This window comes from Cebus imitator, unplaced genomic scaffold (assembly GCF_001604975.1).
Source record: "Cebus imitator isolate Cc_AM_T3 unplaced genomic scaffold, Cebus_imitator-1.0 Scaffold175, whole genome shotgun sequence".
NCBI lineage: Eukaryota > Metazoa > Chordata > Mammalia > Primates > Cebidae > Cebus > Cebus imitator.
This window is the reverse complement of record NW_016107490.1, coordinates 643,340-662,033: the sequence shown is the minus strand read 5'-3', so window position 1 is coordinate 662,033 and position 18,694 is coordinate 643,340. Positions and strand designations below refer to the sequence as shown.

Sequence of the window (18,694 nt, the reverse complement as noted above, 5' to 3'; positions counted from 1 at the left end):
CTTCTTGGTCACTTCTACTGATCTTTCATTCATTTGTATTTTATTTTTTAAAATGACAAGTAAGAAATATATGTATTGTGTACACCAAGATTTTTGAAATGTGTACATATTGTAGAATGGCTCAATTAAGCTAATATATATACATCACCTACTTACAATTTTTTGTGGTGAGAGCACTCAAAACCTTTGTGATTTTCAAAATATAGTACATAGTTATTAACTATAGTCACTATGTTTTACAATAGATCTCTTGAACTTACTCATTCTGTCTAATAGGACTTTTGTATTCTTTGACCAACATCTTCCCAGACCCTGGTAACCACCATCCTACTCTAATTTTATGAGTTCAACTGTTTTAGGTTTCACATATACAGTAAGTGAAATCATGCAGTATTTGCCTTTCTGTCACTGACCATTCATTCTTTATCCATTCTATGTGGCCATTATTCAAACTCCTAGATCTGTTCTCATTCTATTTCCTCCCCTCCTTTCTCTCTCTACAGTGCCCCCCACCCACCATGGTGTTCCTTCACATCCTTCCATAGATGCCTCTTAAATGTACCTCCTAGCGCAAATGTTACACTACATTCCTGATCATGTATTGGACTCCCTGCAAGATATATCCCAGACCGAATGAGTCATTCTGATTATTCCATTTCTATTCCTAACCATTATCTCTATTATACTCATAATCTCATTGTGATACTAATTGTTTTGGAAAATAAATCTCTTTGACTACCTAGTGAAGGCTATGGATTTTCTTCTTAGGCAAAGGTTCATACAGAACTCTATTTAAGGTTGATTCCTAAACTCTGAATTCTATGTTTCATTCTTGAGGATTCACCATTTTTGGATTAATAACCTCTGCTCTGAGCATCTTTGACTCCTCTCTTTTCTTTTTCCCCTGTATCCAGCCAGTAATTAACTCCTATAGGGCAGTATTTCTCAAACTTTGGACTATAAACCAAGAATCCATTGATTTGCCTCAATTTATCCTTCTGAATTGGAGTGTCTTCAAATGAGACATGGAAACATTGGCTGTTTAAGACAGGTATGACTTCGTTTGAGATACACTGCTACAGAGTGTGCTTTCACTGTCCACATCCACCTTCCCTCCACTTTTGCCTTTATGTTCCGATTGCCAACACCCTACTGCAGCTTTCGTTATTTCTTACCAATGATGTTGCAATAATTGCAATAACTGTTGATTGCCTCCTTGATGCCAAGTGCTTTTCATGCATTATCTCATTTAATGCTCACAACTCTCTAGAAAGTAAGCCCTATGAACTCATCTTTTAGGTGTGGAAAGTCACCCTAAGAAAGGTCAAGCAAACTACTCAAGGTTATACATGAATACGTGTTGTTCTGGAATTAAAATCTAGTGTTACTGAGTTCCAAAGTTCAGACTCTTCTCTGAGACACCCCACTGTTTCTCATTGCTGTAGCCTCTCTGCCTTTTGTCTCTCTCACCATCATTCTTTAGTTGTTTCCAGACACATTTTTCTAAAGTCTATTTCTGCCAACCTCTGTGAGAAATCATATCATCTTACATTGTATTTCTCTTTTCTGCCCCTCCATTAGATGCCAGGATCCTGAAATTCATGGACTGTGTCTGTCCTGTGTAGAGGAGGAACCTGATAAATATTTTGAATAAATCATAGTCATTACCTTATCAGAAACCTTTAGTAACTTCCTATTGGCCTGTGAGTAATTTCTAAACTTCATAGTAAGTCATTCTGTTTTTCAGATTAAATTTGACTCCTTTTATCCTTATTTAAACATTTTCTATGGGTAGTCAAATTTACCTTTCCAAATGTGCTCTTTGCTTATTCAGCTATCCTCCTTTTTGCTTGCTATTATCTTGATCTAAGATTTATTACTGCTCTGTTGTATTATTAAGTATTATCAGTCCCTTAGGTCTCACCAAGAATGTCATGTTCTGTGGAGGATTCTCTGTTCTTCACCCATACAGAAGCTGATTTAATTTCAAAAACATCACAGCACTTTATATTGCCTTTAAGCTACTAGTCTGACGGTTTCTATTGCAGATAGTTGTGTACATTTTTTATTTTGCCTATTATACTAGCATACTATAAATCCATTAACAACAGGGTGACATCTCATTCACTTCTGGAACCCCTCCATCTGTATAAGAGTGCTTTCCATGTTATGTAACAACTTATTGAATATGTCACTGGTCAGAAGTTCAACGTGAGAAAATTGGTAAAATGGTATACTATATATCTAAAAGATTTTCTTAAAAGGTAGAGATTAATATACATTTCCAACCAGGTATCTTCATTATTCTTAACATTATGCCCTATTCTTAGTTTAAAAAAACAGCTTAAAAAGTTTTAGAGAAGATATCCTTGCTATGCTAGGTGTGGGGTAAATGCCTAAAATGTCTTAAAACATGGAATTTTTGACACCCAAAGTGAATTATTGGCAGGCTGTACAAATCTCTGTTATCAGAAGCAGCTGCAAACCTGCATACTTCTCCAGGTGAGTATTTTTTTTTTTTTTTTTTTTTTTTTTTTTGAGACGGAGTCTTGCTCTGTTGTCCAGGCTGGAGTGCAATGGTGTGATCTTGGCTCACTGCAACCTCCGCCTCCTAGGTTCAAACCATTCTCCTGCCTCAGCCTCCTGAGTAGCTGGGATAATAGGCACCCCCCACTATGCCCAGCTAATTTTTTAAAAATATTTTTAGTAGAGTCAGGATTTCACTATGTTAGTCAGGCTGGCCTCAAATTCCTGACCTCAGGTGATCTGCCCGCCTTGGCCTCCCAAAGTACTAAGATTACAGGTGTGAGCCACTGTGACAGGCCCAGGTGAAAACGTTTAAACCTTTACTTGGGACAGTTACCCCAGTATGTTGACTTTTGGATAACTTAAGTTTCATGCCTCTTCAACAGCTATAAAGCCAAATCAACATGGATAATATGAGTCAAATTTGGGTTCCAGACATCTCCATGTTCTGTTCAATATGGACTTACTCTGTTAACCAACTGTGAGGGGTAATACATGGTCAGTGGTGACTTGAGTTGATTTGAATATGGAACTCCATGGTAAAAGAAAATTACTTTAAGGTATGCTTTAGCAAAAGAAAGGAAAAACGAGTATTATTTTAAGAAGCATGAGGAATAACTTAGGCTCCCTTGAATTCAAATAGTCAGTGTTTAGTAAAAGAATAAAACATTAAAATACTCTTTCATTAATACCTAGATATTAGATCTGTGGTATTAACTTTTCCAGCTGTTAGATGGCACTGCTGTCTCATCAACTTGTTACTGAAAGTATATTTATATGGTTTGAATAGGGTTACAAAAAAAAGGAAGTTCTCCCAGTTACAGGCTCAGAGGCTCAATGTACCTCTAGGCAAAGGGTTTGGAAGGTGTAGGGCTGGTAGCTGATACTCTTAGGAGCAACTGGTTTTAACTCATGCGTAAGTCACTGAAAGCAGATATTCAAATAGAGCACACTGGATTAAGAAAGGTCAGAAGTGGCTGAGTCCAAGAACAACCTGCATTGGTCATATTCTCCAACACCACACTGGCATCATTGGTGAATGGTGAAGACTTAGTAGGGAGTTTTAGAACTAATAATTCATAGATTTATAAGAGAGAGCAAGAGTAGAGAAAATAATTTGGGAAAGGCTTGAGAATAGATTAAACATGTTTCTGTGAACATAGAACATAAAATTGCTATGTAAGTTCAGTGTTCTTAGTGCAGGGGTTCGGGTTACTTCTAGATTGTTGGGTGAAGGTGATCATCTGATCAGAATCAGAAAACCATTTTGGTAGAGGAAAAGATAGTAAATATTTCAAGCTTTGTGAGCATGTGCCGGCCTCCTTTTCTTCTTTCTCGTCTGCTTCATCTTCTCCCCCTCCTTTTCCTCCCCCTCCTTCTCCTCCCCCTCCTTCTCTTCCTCCTCTCTCACTGCTTTCTTGTTTTTCCTTAGAAATATAAAATATAATTCTTAGTTCACAGCCCATACAGAGTAAGGTACATACTGTATTTTGCCCATAAGTCATAGTTTTCTGACCCCATTCCAGGTAATCAAATACTATACAAGTGAACAGTTTCCACATAGACTATGGATAGGCTTACAATTTTCACAGAATTGAGCTAGAATGAAATACTCCTAAAGTCATATTAGTGAACACTTATTTTTATTTTTGATTATTGTTTAAAATCAAAATCCACAATTGGAAAATCAATTACCTTGTATCAAAAAATATTTTTAGAAAATAATTTAACTTGGATATATTTGTAGTGTTAAGTAACCAAAAGTTACTTTTCTAAGAAAACTGGATGGGGCTCCAAAATGAAGTTTACATTAATTAAAGATGTAGAGACATACTCAGGCATTTTCTATAATTCACCACTATTTAAAAAATTATCCTGCACACCTGTCCTCTAGGTACCTAGATTAGTTTTATGTGTTTCTGAGGTCAGAGGTCATGAATCTCTTTGTCATGTTTCTATCCTTGACCGCTTTCCCAGTCTCTACTTCTAGCTCCTTTCAGTTTATCATAAAATTTTCTGTTAAAATTGTTTGTATAATACAAATGCATAAAGCATGAATGCTAAAATGTAGACTTGATTCCTGAGGTTACTGGGAGAATAGCTTAAGTAAGTATATTTAGAATACACAACTTGAGTACAGAAAGCAAAGATAGGTTAAAAATATTTCTTCAAGTGGTTAATACATGTTGGGCTTCTTGTTAGTAGAGTTTAGACAATGAGAAATGAAGATCTAACAGCTATAAGAGATTAAAATTATCTTTAAATATTTTTTAAATGAATGTATTATAGAAAACAATGGGAGGGCATAGGAATATGAGTTGATAGTTTCCTTTTATCGTATTGTGCAGCCTCCAAAACAGTTTTTCATTCTCAGTATTCTGAATGAAGCAATACATAAGGAAGACATTGCTAGCTTATCAGATAATGTGTGTTTAGAAATGCACTTTCAGTATAATAGAAATGGTCATTTTGAAATAAACGGGAAAATGATTTCATATATTTGAATGTAGACATCCCAAAATCAATGAAAAGGTCTCTTTCCTCAAACATTTCTTATTGTGAAGGTATAGTGTTAGTGGAATGAGCCACACATTCAGCAGTGTTCTCAGTTGTGAGCAGGTAATTCTACCCCAGTCTTTGAATTTATATCACTTTATATTGAGAAGAGCTCTGCTTTTGTAATTCTTATTCCTGAGAATATTGTTTTTATACTAGAGATTCTTAACCACACAGCATGAAAAAATGAAATTTTTATACATAAATAGGTACTATTAAGCAGTAAGAAAGAGCTGTTTCTAATTATTCTCATGTAGCAATCATTGGGATTAGACAGAATGGAAGTGCGTTGTGAATAGGTTCATTTTCAGATGTTGTTTCCTTGCTTCTGGCTCAGTGTACTTGGGATCAACTTCTCACTGAAATTGGCATTAACATAACTTCAGGTTCACATAAAGAAAATTAAAAAATTGAATCGTATTTTACAATTTATGTACATAATAAATTATCTCAACCTCTCTGTTTGCTTGTTCTTTCCATGTTTCTCTACACCCTAATGTTTCAAAGTTCTGATATGATACCTGGAAGTTAGCTGACAAGGACATTTACTTGGATATTCAAGGGATATATCTGTATTTCCATAGAGGATTCTTAAAAACCAAGTAAGTTTTAGATTCAGGAAAATAGAAATAGAAGAGCAAAAGGTACAAGTTAATATTTTTGAATACGTAGGTACCAAAGCATGCAACCTGCAGACTACAGCACTGCAGAGATGTTCTCTGCTCTCCCTTTGCCTTTTCCACACACCAGATACGTGGGTTCACCATTCTACAGAACTTCAAAACACTTGGAAGATTTGTATTTTTCAAATTTGGTATCTCCTAGAATAATAGTATATATATCAAAAAAGAGCAAAGTTATCCTCACAAGAAGCACGTATATTTTAATTATTCTGTCAGTTCTTGTCTCCAATGTGTAGGCTACCGTCAAGGCCTAACATTTTCTCCAGAGATTTTTGTGAGCTCGTGGAGGGTGGCTTCTGTTTGAAGAGCAAACAGAGGAGACATGTACTCAAGACAACTCTTGTAGATGTCTCACAGAGCCAAGTGCAAGCTACTCCTGCACTCAAAAGGAATGAAAGAACAAAGTGTGTCCAAATTGATTCCTAGCTTGAAGCTTTCAGCTAGGATATAAATCTGCCCTGTTCACCTTTCACAAAGCTAATCCCAAATCAGTTTATGGGATTAGTGCAGTTACTCTGTAAATCACTTAAATGGTATTTGAGGCATTTTCATGAGAACTAGCTTCTGCCAGATGTTTTCTCCTATTTTTCACACACAGTAAAGTTCTTTCTTCAACATTTTAAAAACTATACAGAAAGGGGGCTTGATACCCAAAATGGAAAAGAAACCTTAGGCTTCTAACTCTGATAGTACACATTTTTAAGGAAATCAAATCCTGGTTAAACTTTACTTGATCTTTTAATAGTAACTCATTTGTCTGCAAAGAAGGGTACACATTTTGCTCTATGCTGTTATTTAAAGGAAAGATCAATTTTTCACAAGGGTTTCAAAATTCACTCTGAACTGAGTGATCAGTTTGACAGTACTTGATGTCTAGGTTTGACTTCCAGTTCTTAAAAACAGACTTAAAGAGGCAGTCCCAGTAATAGAAATAGTAAACTTACCTAATGAAAGACAGCTTCCCATCTCCAGGAGCTTTCTTCAGTTGCTTTCTTATTATCTCATCTTTACTCATTCAGTAATCATTAGTCAGGTATCTCGTGTGTGCCATGCATTACGGTGTGTGCACTAGAGATAAATGACCTGTGGTCCTTGTCCTGGAGGAGCTCTCAGGAACATTGCCTATTTCTTGAATTGGTCACCATTATAAAGCTTCATATAACATACAGCTTCTTTTAAATTTGGTCATGAAGCTATTTGCATTAAAACATACAGATTGAACATCCCAGATCCAAATCTGAAATGCTTCAAAATTTGAAACTTTTTGAGTGCTGACATAACACCACAAATGGAAAATTCCACACCTGACCTCATGTGACAGGTCTCAGTCAAAACTTTGTTTCATTCACAAAATTATTTAAAGTAGTATGTAAAATTATTTTCAAGCTATGTATATAAGGTTTATATGAAATATAAATGAATTTCATTTCATGGTTAGACTTGGGTCTCATCCCCAAGATATTTTATGTGTGTGTGTGTGTGTGTATATATATACATATATCCACATACACATATATTATAAATATATACATATATATTTGCATATATATATGCAAATATTCCAAAATCTGAAAAAATCTGAGATCCAAAACACTCCTGGTCCCAAGCATTTTGGATAAGGCATACTCAACCTGTATTACATTTTTTTCCACTCTTTTTCATAAAATTGGAGGCGTATTCTTGAATAAAAAATTGTTTCATGTAATACTAAAACATTTTTTAAAGTCTATATTTGTCTATAGCATTCTAGTAATTTTTATATTAATGTATCACTTTGTGGGAAATTAAGTCCTTGTATATATGGTATGTGTGTGCGCATGTGTGTATGCTTTTCACAATTCTATTCTGGGAACACGAAGGACATTTATTTCATATTCAAGTATCCATGACTCCACAGCCTCAGCATTTTCAATTCCCTCTTCTTCCCTTCCCTTCTCAATGTTTATCAGAGCTGAAATAGATCTATAAGTATTTCTATATTAACATAATGGAGTTTATGCAGGTGATTTTCTTTATCTTTTTGAAATTTTACACTATATAAAATTAACTCCCCATAGCCATTTCCAGAAATTTATAATGTGCTTATCAAGTTTACTAGCAACAAAATTGCTTTAAATGTATTTTGAAGTTCATATAATTATACCAGATTTGCATTGAAGTTTAAGTGCTTTATCAGTTTTCAAACCTTATTAAAATTTGTTCATTATCTCAAGTGAGAAATTTACATTTTATTTATAGTACTATTTACATAGAATTGAGTAAGTGAGGAGAAGGCCAATCTGACAAAATTGCATGTCAGATCACCACAACACATCTTGTACTGAGATGACAGTCTTTCATTCAGGCAAATATCCTATGTTAAGTTAATATTATGATAAATATATAGGACTTTGTGGGAAGAAAAAAAGTTGTAACAAACAGAAGTTTGGAACAAACGAATATATATGATGCTTTTGAGTAAGAAATAATGTTACAAAAACACAGTCACTTTTTAACTGATAAATACTTATATAATTTCATAATTAAACTTAACTTTTATATGCTACAATAAACAAATCTTAGGTACATGCTCAAAGAATTTTAATAAATTGATGTAATATATCATGTAATTATCAGCTTTTGATAGGTTCAATTGTTTAGCATTCTTGTCAACACTTGAGATTGTTAATCATTTTGATTTTAGTCATTTTGATAGGTTTGTAATTGTATAGAATTGTGGTTTTAACTGGCATTTCTCTAGTAACTAATTAGTTTGAATATCTTTTCATTTGCTTATTAGCCAGGTGGATAAACTATTTTTTGAAGTACCTTTTCAGGTCTTTTGCCCATTTCTCAATTTCTGTAATTTTCTTATTTATTTCTATGTTGTCTTAATATATTCAAGGATAGGGGTCTTTTGTCATATAAATATATTGCAGATATTTCTTCCTATTCTGTGTTTTCCCTTTTGATATGTGATGTCTTTTGATAAAAATTCTTCATTCAATGATATTTCATAAAATTGATCTTTTTCTTCATGCTTAATCCTTTCTGTATTCTGTTTAAGAAATTTTGCCCATGCCAAGGTCATAAGGTATTCACCTAAGTTTTATTAGTTTACCTTTTCTATTTAGTTAAAATATTAATAAACTTATTAATAAGGCTGGATGTGGGGACTCACACCTCTAATCCCAGCAGTTTGGGAGGCCAAGATAAGAGGACTGCTTGAGACCAGGAGTTCAAGACCAACCTGGGCAACATAGCAAGGAAGTGTTTCTACAAAATATAATTAAAAATTATCTGGGCATGGTGGTACATGCCTGTAGTCCCAGCTATTCAAAAGGCCGAGGCAGGAGGATCCCTTGAGTTCAGGAGTTCAAGAGATCTGGTTGTGCCGTTGCACTCATTTATATATACATATATATGATATGTTATTATATAATACATATTTATATAAATAAGTTTAAATAAAAAATTACTAAATATAAATTTTAAGTTTAAAATGTATTACTATTTAAATAATAAACATTATCTATCTATATATAAATGATTTCCTCCAAACTTCCATATTAGGAATTCCTAATTTACATTGGAATTGGTCTTTGTTTAGATGATGAGGTAGGGGTCCAGGTTTATTCTCCTCCTAACTATTCAATTGATGAAGTTCTTTTCCACACTTCATTGCAATGATATTCTTGTTGTAAACCAACGTTTATATGCCTATATTTCTGGACCCTCTATTGTATTGCATTGGTTCATTTCTAATCTAAGGACCAGGATCACAGCTTTCTTCCACAGTCTATAACTTGACCTTTTGTGATTAGATATATCTACTGAAGTTATAAGTTATTTATATTTTTGGTAATTGAGTATACAAATTCTTTTAGGAGGAAGATATGTCTCCTAGGTAGCAATCATTTTTCCCTTTGTCAATCTGTTGTGTAACATTATGGACTGGTGGTCTTTTTTTTTCTTTTTAATTTTAATTTTTAGTTCTGGGGTACATGTGCAAGGTGTGCACATTTGTTATAAAGGTAAACATATGCCATGGTAGTTTGCTGCACTTATCAACCCATCACCTAGGTATTAAACCCAGTATGCGCCAGCTATTTTTCCTAATGCTCTCCCTCCCTCCAATCTACCCCCTCAGCAGGGCCCAGTGAGTATTGTCCCCCTCCCTGGGTTCATGTGTTCTCATTATTCAGCTCCCACTTATGAGTGAGAACATGCAGTGTTTGGTTTTATATTCCTACATTAGTTTGCTGAGAATTATGGCTTATAGCTTCATCCATGTCCCTGCAAAGGACAAGATCTCATTCCTTTTTATGGTTGCATAGCATCCCATTGTGTATATGTACCACATTTTCTTTGTCTAGTCTATTGTTTATGAGAATTTGGGTTGAGTCCATGTCTTTGCTATTGAGAATAGTGCTGCAATGAACATATGCGTAGATGTATCTTTGGTTTTTATATACTCAATTTGCTTCAGTTGAGTATGCTGTTTTATGTACATATTTTTAATTACATTCTTTTTTTTTTGGAGATGGAGTCTCACTCTATGGAGTGCAGTGGTGTGATCTCAGCTCACCTCAACCTCCGCCTCCTGGGTTCAAGCAATCCTCCTGCCTCAGCCTCCTGAGTAAAAGTAGCTAGGGATACAGGCACACACCAACACACCCAGCTCCTTTTTGTATTTTTGGTAAAGATGGGGATTCACCATCTTGGCCAAGCTGGTCTAAAATTTCTGGCCTCAAGTGATCTGCTCACCTCAGTCTCCCAAAGTGCTGGAATTATAGGCATGAACCACTGTGCCTGGCCTGAGTATACATTTTTTTATTCAAATATGCAATCCAACAAAAGCTGGAAATAGGAATTCCTTTAAGATGGCTTGTTTGTTCTTTTTAACACCAGTAGCAGTTATAGTTGATAGTTTCTTTTATGTATTGAAATAAAATTTTCCAAGCATATCTTGAATTTTTACACCCCACCTGTGGAATTTGCTACTCTCCAAAGAGGCCTCCATTCTTTAAGTTGAAATTAATATGAATGATCAAAATATGAACACTGGGTAAACATGTTCTTTAACATGAAGATAAATTGAGAAGAGCTAGCAAATTTAATGGCAAAGTAGAAATATTAACACTTTTATTAAATGTAGTGTTTCAATGTCAAAGACACGCATCAACCTAGTTTCCTATTAATGGTGAACTGGACAAAGAAAATGTGGACATTATACCATGGAATACTATGTAGCCATACAAAAAATTAGATCATGTTCTTTGCAGCAAACATGAATGTAGTTGGAGGCCATTATTCTAGGCAAATTAACTAAAAAACAGAAAACCAAATACCACATGTTCTCACAAAGAGGGAGCTAAGGCCGGGTGCAGTGGCTCATGCCTGTATTCTCAACACTTTGAAAAGACAAGTCTGGTGGGTCACGAGCTCAGGAGTTCAATATGGTAAAACCCTGGCCAATATGGTAAAACCCTGACTCTACTAAGAATACAAAAATTAGCCGGGCACAGTGGCATGCACCTGTAATCCCAGCTACGCAGGAGGGTGAAGTGAAGAATCGCTTGAACCCAGGAAGCAGAGGTTGCAATGAGCCAAGATTGTGCACTACACTCCCGTCTGGGCCACAGAGGGAGACTCCATCTCAAAAAAAAGAAAAAAAGAAAAAAAGAGGGAATTAAACATTGAATACACATAGATATGAAGATGGGAACAATAGATACTGTGACAACTAGAAAGGGGAGAGAGGGGGAAGGTGTGGAATGAAAAACACCAATTGGATACTATGCTTATAATGGGGTGATCATTTGTGCCCTAAACCTCAGTGTCACATAATATACCCATGTAGCAAACCTGCACATGTACCCTTTAATCTGTAATAAAAGTTGAAATAATAAAAATAAATACAGTGCTTTTCTTTTTTTCTACCTTTACTTTTATTTTTTCCTTGTGCTAACATTAGTGTTATAAAATCAAATTTTTTTCCATTTGAGCTACTAGTTTTGCCTTTATATCATGCATAACATATTTTTATTAGCTTTACTATATCATAGCATGCTATATATTACATACAAAATCATATAAGTTCAAATACAATCAAGAGTTTTTAAAAATGCAACTAAATACTTACAAAAAAGTCATAAGAATAAGACAAATAGCTCTGGTACTAGATTTCATCCAGGTACCTTAAGTTTGCCCATTGTCTCAATAATTTGCTATATAGCAGAGGGATCCACTGTAGGATCATGAGTTACATCCAGTTGTCATCCTTTTACCTAGTTTTTTTTTCATGGCTTTTTTCTTCTAGTCTTTTTCAACTTGGAACAGTTCTCTGGTCTTTTTTGACCACCATGTTTTTGAAATTTTTGTAGATTAAAGGTCAGGTATTTTATTGCTCCTCTATTTGGATAGGTTCAAACTGATTAAACCCAGGTTGTACAGTTTAGGCCTGCATACCACAGAAGTGATGCTTTGGTTTTCTCATTTTATTGCATCTGGGGGCATATGTCAGTTTGTCTTATTACTGTGAGGTTTTATGTTGATAATTTAGTTAAAGTGGAGTCAGGAGATTGAGTACATTAATGTATATATATATAAAAAAAAGATAATATTCGGAGGTTAATGGAAGCCAGGTTTCTCACAGTTGGAGAAACAAAGCAAAAATATGGAAGAAAGGAAAGTTAGGAAGAATTATTAGGTGTTAAGTTGGATCTAGAGTCATTTCTGTGAACTCTTAGGTTTTGGTTAGTTAATTACAAATATTAAGATGCACATATGTACATACATATGAATATGTGAATATATTTAAATATACCCACAAATATATTTTTAACTGTGTCCACTGAGAGACCCTGGGAGCACTGACACTTTAAGCAGTGAAGAAAACTTGATTTTGAAATACCACTGGCCACTACAAGGAACCAAAGTTTCTTGGGGAAATGGCTAATTTTAAAGTAGGGTAGAAAAGAATAAGATGAGTTTGAAATATCTTGATCAACTAGAAAGTGGAGATTTTCAAAACATGAGGATTTTTCAAAAGGACACAAGAGGAAGCCTTAAAAAACTCCTGCATGCCAAATCTGAGATATTTTGAGCATGAAAATAAACAATTACAGAATGAGAATATAACCTCTTGAATAAAGCAGAAATTTTTGGAGTTACCATGTGATATGGTTAAGGTTTGCATCCCCACCTAAATCTCATCTTGAATCGTAATGCTCATAATCCCCACTTGTAAAGGGAGAGATCAGGTGGAGGTAATTGAATCATGATGGTGATTTCCCCTATGCTGTTCTCATTATGGTGAGTTAGTTCTCACGAGATCTGATGGTTTTATAAGGCTCTTACCCTCCTCGCTAGGCAGCTCTCCTTCCTGCCCCCTTGTGAAGAAAGTTGCTGTTACCCTTTCGCTTTCCGCCTTGATTATGTTTCCGGAGTCCTCCCAAGCCATGCTGAACTGTGAGTTAATTAAAATCTTTTCTTTATAAGTTATCCTGTCTTAAGTATTTATAGCAGTGTGGGAACAGACTAATACAGTAAATTGGTACCAAAAGTGGCCTGTACCCTGCAAAGCCACAGGGGCGGAGCTGCCCAAGGCCATAGGAGCCCACCTCTTGCATCAGCGTGACCTGGATGTGAGGCTGAGTCAAAGGAGATAATTTTGGAGCTTTAAGATTTGACTGCCCCATTGGATTTTAGACTTGCATGGGGTGTGTAGCCTGTTCGTTTTGGCCAATAACTCCCATTTGGAATGGGTGTATTTACCCAATGCCTGTACTCCCATTGTATCTAGGAAGTAACTAAGTTGTTTTTGATTTAACAGGCTCATAGGCGGAAGAGACTTGCCTTGTCTCAGATACAACTTTGAACTTAGACTTTTAGGTTAATGCTGGAATGAATTAAGACTTTGGGGGACTGTTGGGAAGGCATGATTGGTTTTGAAATGTGAAAGGGACATCAGATTTGGGAGCAGCTAAGAATAATATGGTTAGGTTTTGTGTCTCCACCCAAACATCATCTTGAATTGTAATCCCCATAATCCCTGTGTTTCAAGGGAGACCAGGTGGAGTTAATTGAATCACGGAGGCAGTTTATCCCAGGCTGTTCTTGGGACAATGAGTGAGTTCTCATGAGATCCAGTGGTTTTATAAGAGGTTCTTCCTTCTTTGCTGGGCGCTTCTCCTCCCTGCTGCTTTGTGAAAAAAAAAGTGCTTTTCTTCCCCTTTGCCTTCTGCCAAGATTGTACATTTCCTGTGGCCTCCTCAGCCGTGCTGAAGTGTGAGTCAATCAAACCTCTTTCCTTTTTAAATTATCTAGTCTCAGGTATTTCTTGATAGCAGCATGAGAACAGATTAATGCACCACTGGTAAAATTTAATAAACCAAGAAAGGAAAAAAAATATTTCTTAGAGTAGACTGTCACTTTATAGATGTGGAAGGTGTTGTAGGATTATTAGACAGTCACCGTTTGGCAGCCATCATTACAATAAATAGTTCAGGCAAGAAAAAGAAAGGCTAAAACCAATGAGAGCAAGTAGAATGAGGAATGGAATTTTACATCATCTCAAAGTACTTATTCTCAATTATAAGGGAAAACAGTTTGTTTGAAATATGGAAGCTTGCTCTCATTATGCTCATAATATTTTCTTTTGTTAAATCCACATGAATGTGTTCCATCTTCTGATCCAGCCAGGACCCTATGGGGTTGAATGGCCACTTGAGCTTCTTTCCATCTCATTTAGACATCCTTCTTATGGGATATTGACTGCCATGGGGTTGTCTTATCCCTCTTTGATGCCTTCTTTTTATATTTGTAAATACATAAAAACCACTCTTTATTAAAGTGGATCCAGCTCTCTATTTCTTTGTTCAAATGTACCAGGATCATAGCCTCAAACCAAGAGACTCAAGTCACATATAAAAGGAAAAATATTTTTCAACACCTTTCATATTTAAAGGTCTTTATTCTATCCATCTCATTTGAGTATATCAGTTATCTCTGGATCAGTAAAGACATATTTTCTGAAATAAACCATACCTGAACTTTTAGTAACTTAAAATACAATCATATTCATAATAGTAACGTTTCATTTTGTCTTATAGGCATTTTGATTTATAATATATAGAAACTTCAAATCATTCTTAAAATTATTAAAACACGTGGCATTTAAATAATTTTAAAACTTAAGCCTAAAAAGCCAAACGCTTTTTACCAGGTCCAGCATGTTTATTTTTGAAGTAAAAGATTTGTATTTATTTATTTTTATTTTCTTCTGCTTACTTATCTGATAAATAAGTTTTTTAAATAATGGAATTTATTTTTATATCTTTATCAAACACACAATAGGATATTATTTACCAATAAGAAATGGGCTATTGGCTGGGCACGGTGGCTCACACCTGAAATCCTAGCACCTTGGGAGGCTGAAGCAGGCAGATCACCTGAGGTCAGGAGTTCGAGAACAGCCTGGCTAACATGGCAAAACCCTGTCTCTACTAAAAATACAAATACTAGTCAGGCATGGTGGCAGGCACCTGTAATCCCAGCTACTTGGAAGGCTGAGGCAGGAGAATTGCTCGAACCCAGGAGGGAGAGGTTACAGTGAGCTAAGATCCCACCACTGCACTTCAGCCTGTGCAACAAGAGCAAAACTCTGTCTCAAAAAAAAAAAAAGTATAGGCTATTGAGTCATTTTAAAAGGATATTAAAGTACCTTAAATAATATTCCTAAGACAGAATGTAAATAAATATACAAACCCAGTATGAAAATGCTGCATATCTTGTGACCTCAATTATGTGATATTATGGTAAAGATAAAACTATAGAAACAGAACTGACTAGTGAGTTATAGAGATTTGAGGAAAATGGAAATGGCTGAATGAGTGAAAAGGGAATTTTTATGGAAGTAAAATTATTCTGTACAATATGAAATGGTAGATACAAGGTGTTACACATTTATCAAAACCAATAGAACTGCAGAACAAAGAATGAATTTTGATGTAGCAAATTTGAAAAACAACATTTAGAAGGTTGGGAGATCAAGGTATAGAATGCAGAATGTGTCTAAAGAATCTAACTGTATTACAAACGTATGAAACATCTTCACTGAAGGGGATTGGGAGTAAGGTGTTGACCTGAGTATTTATGGAAATAAGTGGAGTCTATTGGACTAAAGGCAAGAGACTGAACTTAAGCACTACACTTTGGTAAGTAGAATTACCTCTTTTGAGGGTCTGGATTAACAATTTTGATTTTGCTGTGCAGGTATACTGGAATGGAACAATTAAGTAAATGGATAGCAGATGGTGCAAGGACAGGTTTCTTTCTGTAAGAATGAGAATCTGCAGATAAGAAAGAGGAGGAAGCTAGGATAACCTATGGGGTAATGGATTAGAGTTGGAGACATTAGTGTAAACTCATGTTTAGTATACCTTCATAAAGATATACATGGTTACATTTTTTTGCATTTTAGTTTGGGAATAAACGGTTACATTTTAAAGTATTTATAGCTATGTTTATACACACAGGTTATTATGGACACATACTTTTTGCTCTGTCACCTGAGAGGATTTATAGGAAACCACTTACCAGTAGCAATGAGTATGCCTAGATCCCAGGTCTTGGTTTCTAGTATCATTCTCCAACAAAAGCAATGAAGACTTTTTGGAGAAACGTCTTATTATAAAATCAGGTTAGGAAATAAACAAGATGAGCCTGGAGTATCTTGCCTTCCTTTCTCTTCCTTTCCCTTCCATCCCTGCATGGTTTTTTAAATGTTTCATCAAAAAAAATGTTATATAGTAAGAAAAGAACTAAGTTACAATAAAAGTAATTTCAAGTTAGATGCTTAGGTCTCACTTTTAGGTTTCAAACTAACCACTTCCTTGTCTAAGTCTCTGAAACTTTTGACTCTACCTTCAACAAGCCATTGAGACACAACATTGAGAATCACAATATTGTTTGTTTTCACTGGAGAATTAAATACGGAATTACTGGTACTCCAATCCTGATCATGAGTCTACATGAGATAAATTATATTTACATAAAACTATATGAGGACTATGTAGACCATCCCATGCACTATTTAGTCATGACAAATATATGACATTTGTGCTACTATTTTCCCTGTCCTGTTTGTGGCAGACATGAATAATTGAATACAACTCTTTTTCTAGGCTGAGAAAGTGGTCAGAGTTGGTCCTGAAGTGGAAACCTCATTACTATTCCTTTTCTAGCAACTCTGAGTTATTTTCTTGAGTCCAGCTACACCATCAGAAAGCTGTCTTATATTAATACTTATCCAAACAGATGTCTTATCCTTCTTAGCGCCTCAAACTAGATTCTGGCCAGGCATGTGATAAGAAGTTAGTACAAGTTTATTTTAGTGCAAAAAGAATTGAAATTCATGCATCGTTTTTTCATAATATGTATTTACCATGAATTTTTTGAAGTACTCTTATATACATATGTACACACACAAATATGCACCCTACATTTTATTTTTTTTTTAATTGATGGACACAGGTTGATTCCATAGTTTGGCTATGGCGTATAATGCAACAATAAACATGGGAGCACAGATATATCTTTGACATACTGATTGTATTCCATTGGGATATGTACCCAGGCATAAGATTGATAAATCGTGCGGTAGTTCTATTTTTAATGTGTTGAGGAACCTTCATACTGTTTTCCATATGACTATATCAATTTATATTCTCATCAGCAGTGTACAAAAGTTCCCTTTTCTCCACATCCTTACCAAAACTTGTTATCTTTCTGCTTTTTGATAATAGTCATCCTAAGAGATGTGAAGTGATATCTCATTGTGATTTTGATTTGCGTTTCCCTGATGATCGGTGATGTTGAGGAGCTTTGCATATATCTTTTGGCCATTTGTATGTCTATTGAGACAAGTCTTATTCAGATCTTTTGCCCATTTTGTAATTGGGTTGTTTACTTTCTACTATAGAGTCCTTGTCTAATTTTGCTATCAGGGTAATCCTGGCCTCACAAAATGAGTTTGGAAGTGTTCCTTCCTCTTCAGTTGTTTGGGAGAGTTTGAGAAAGATGAATATTTGTCATTCTTTAAATATTAGGTAAAATGTATCAGTGAAGCTATAAGGTCCTGGGCTTTTTTTGAGGACGGAGGAAGTTTTCCATTAATGATTCAATCACCTACTTATTATTGGTTTGTTAAGATTTTCTATTCTTTAATGATTCTGCCTAAGGCAGTGTATTTATAGGAATTTATGTCTTCTAGGTAATTCAGCTGGTTGGCATATAATTGTTCATAGTAGTCTCCTCTGATCATTTGTATTTCTGGGGTATCAGTTGTAATGTCTTTTTATTCACTCATCCATTTAGCCACTCTATGTCTTTTAATTGGAAAATTTAATCTAATTACATGCATCTTTAATAATGATAAACTAATTTAATTAAGAATAGAAAAAATAATAAAAATCAATGAAAACAAGGCTTATTCCTTAAAAAGCCAATATACCATCTAAATTCTATGCAGACTAACCAAGAAACAAAGAAAGAAGGAGCTAAATTTAATATAAGGAAGAAAAGAAAGAACATCACTATAGTCACCGTAAATATTAAAATGATGATAAGAGAATGCTGAGAGTAAAAACGATGGCAGTGGCAGGCCTTCTGAGGTATCTGCTGCCAGTGCGACAGCTGCAGTGGGGAGGAGCAGGGTGTCAGTGGCAGGAGTGGCCTAGGGAGCAGCAGTGGTGAAGATGGGTCCCCTGTGCCCTCTTGTCCCTGAGGCAACTGACTGCACTACCCCCACCCTCCCACTGCTGGGCAGGACCTTCTCCCAGGCCCGGAGTCTCTGCTGCAGCCTCAATCTCACTACCCCACATGTCACAGGAGCCTGCAAGCACCTGCCCAAAGGCACCAAGTTCCTGTGCCTCGGGATGAAGCTC

General features: G+C 35.4%; 1 long non-coding RNA gene across 2 annotated transcripts in view; it reads left to right on the top strand.

Annotated features, from left to right (window-relative positions):
- Positions 1-18,694, top strand: part of LOC119473668 — a 423,651-nt gene that overhangs the window by 17,875 nt on the left and 387,082 nt on the right. The window lies entirely within an intron of this gene.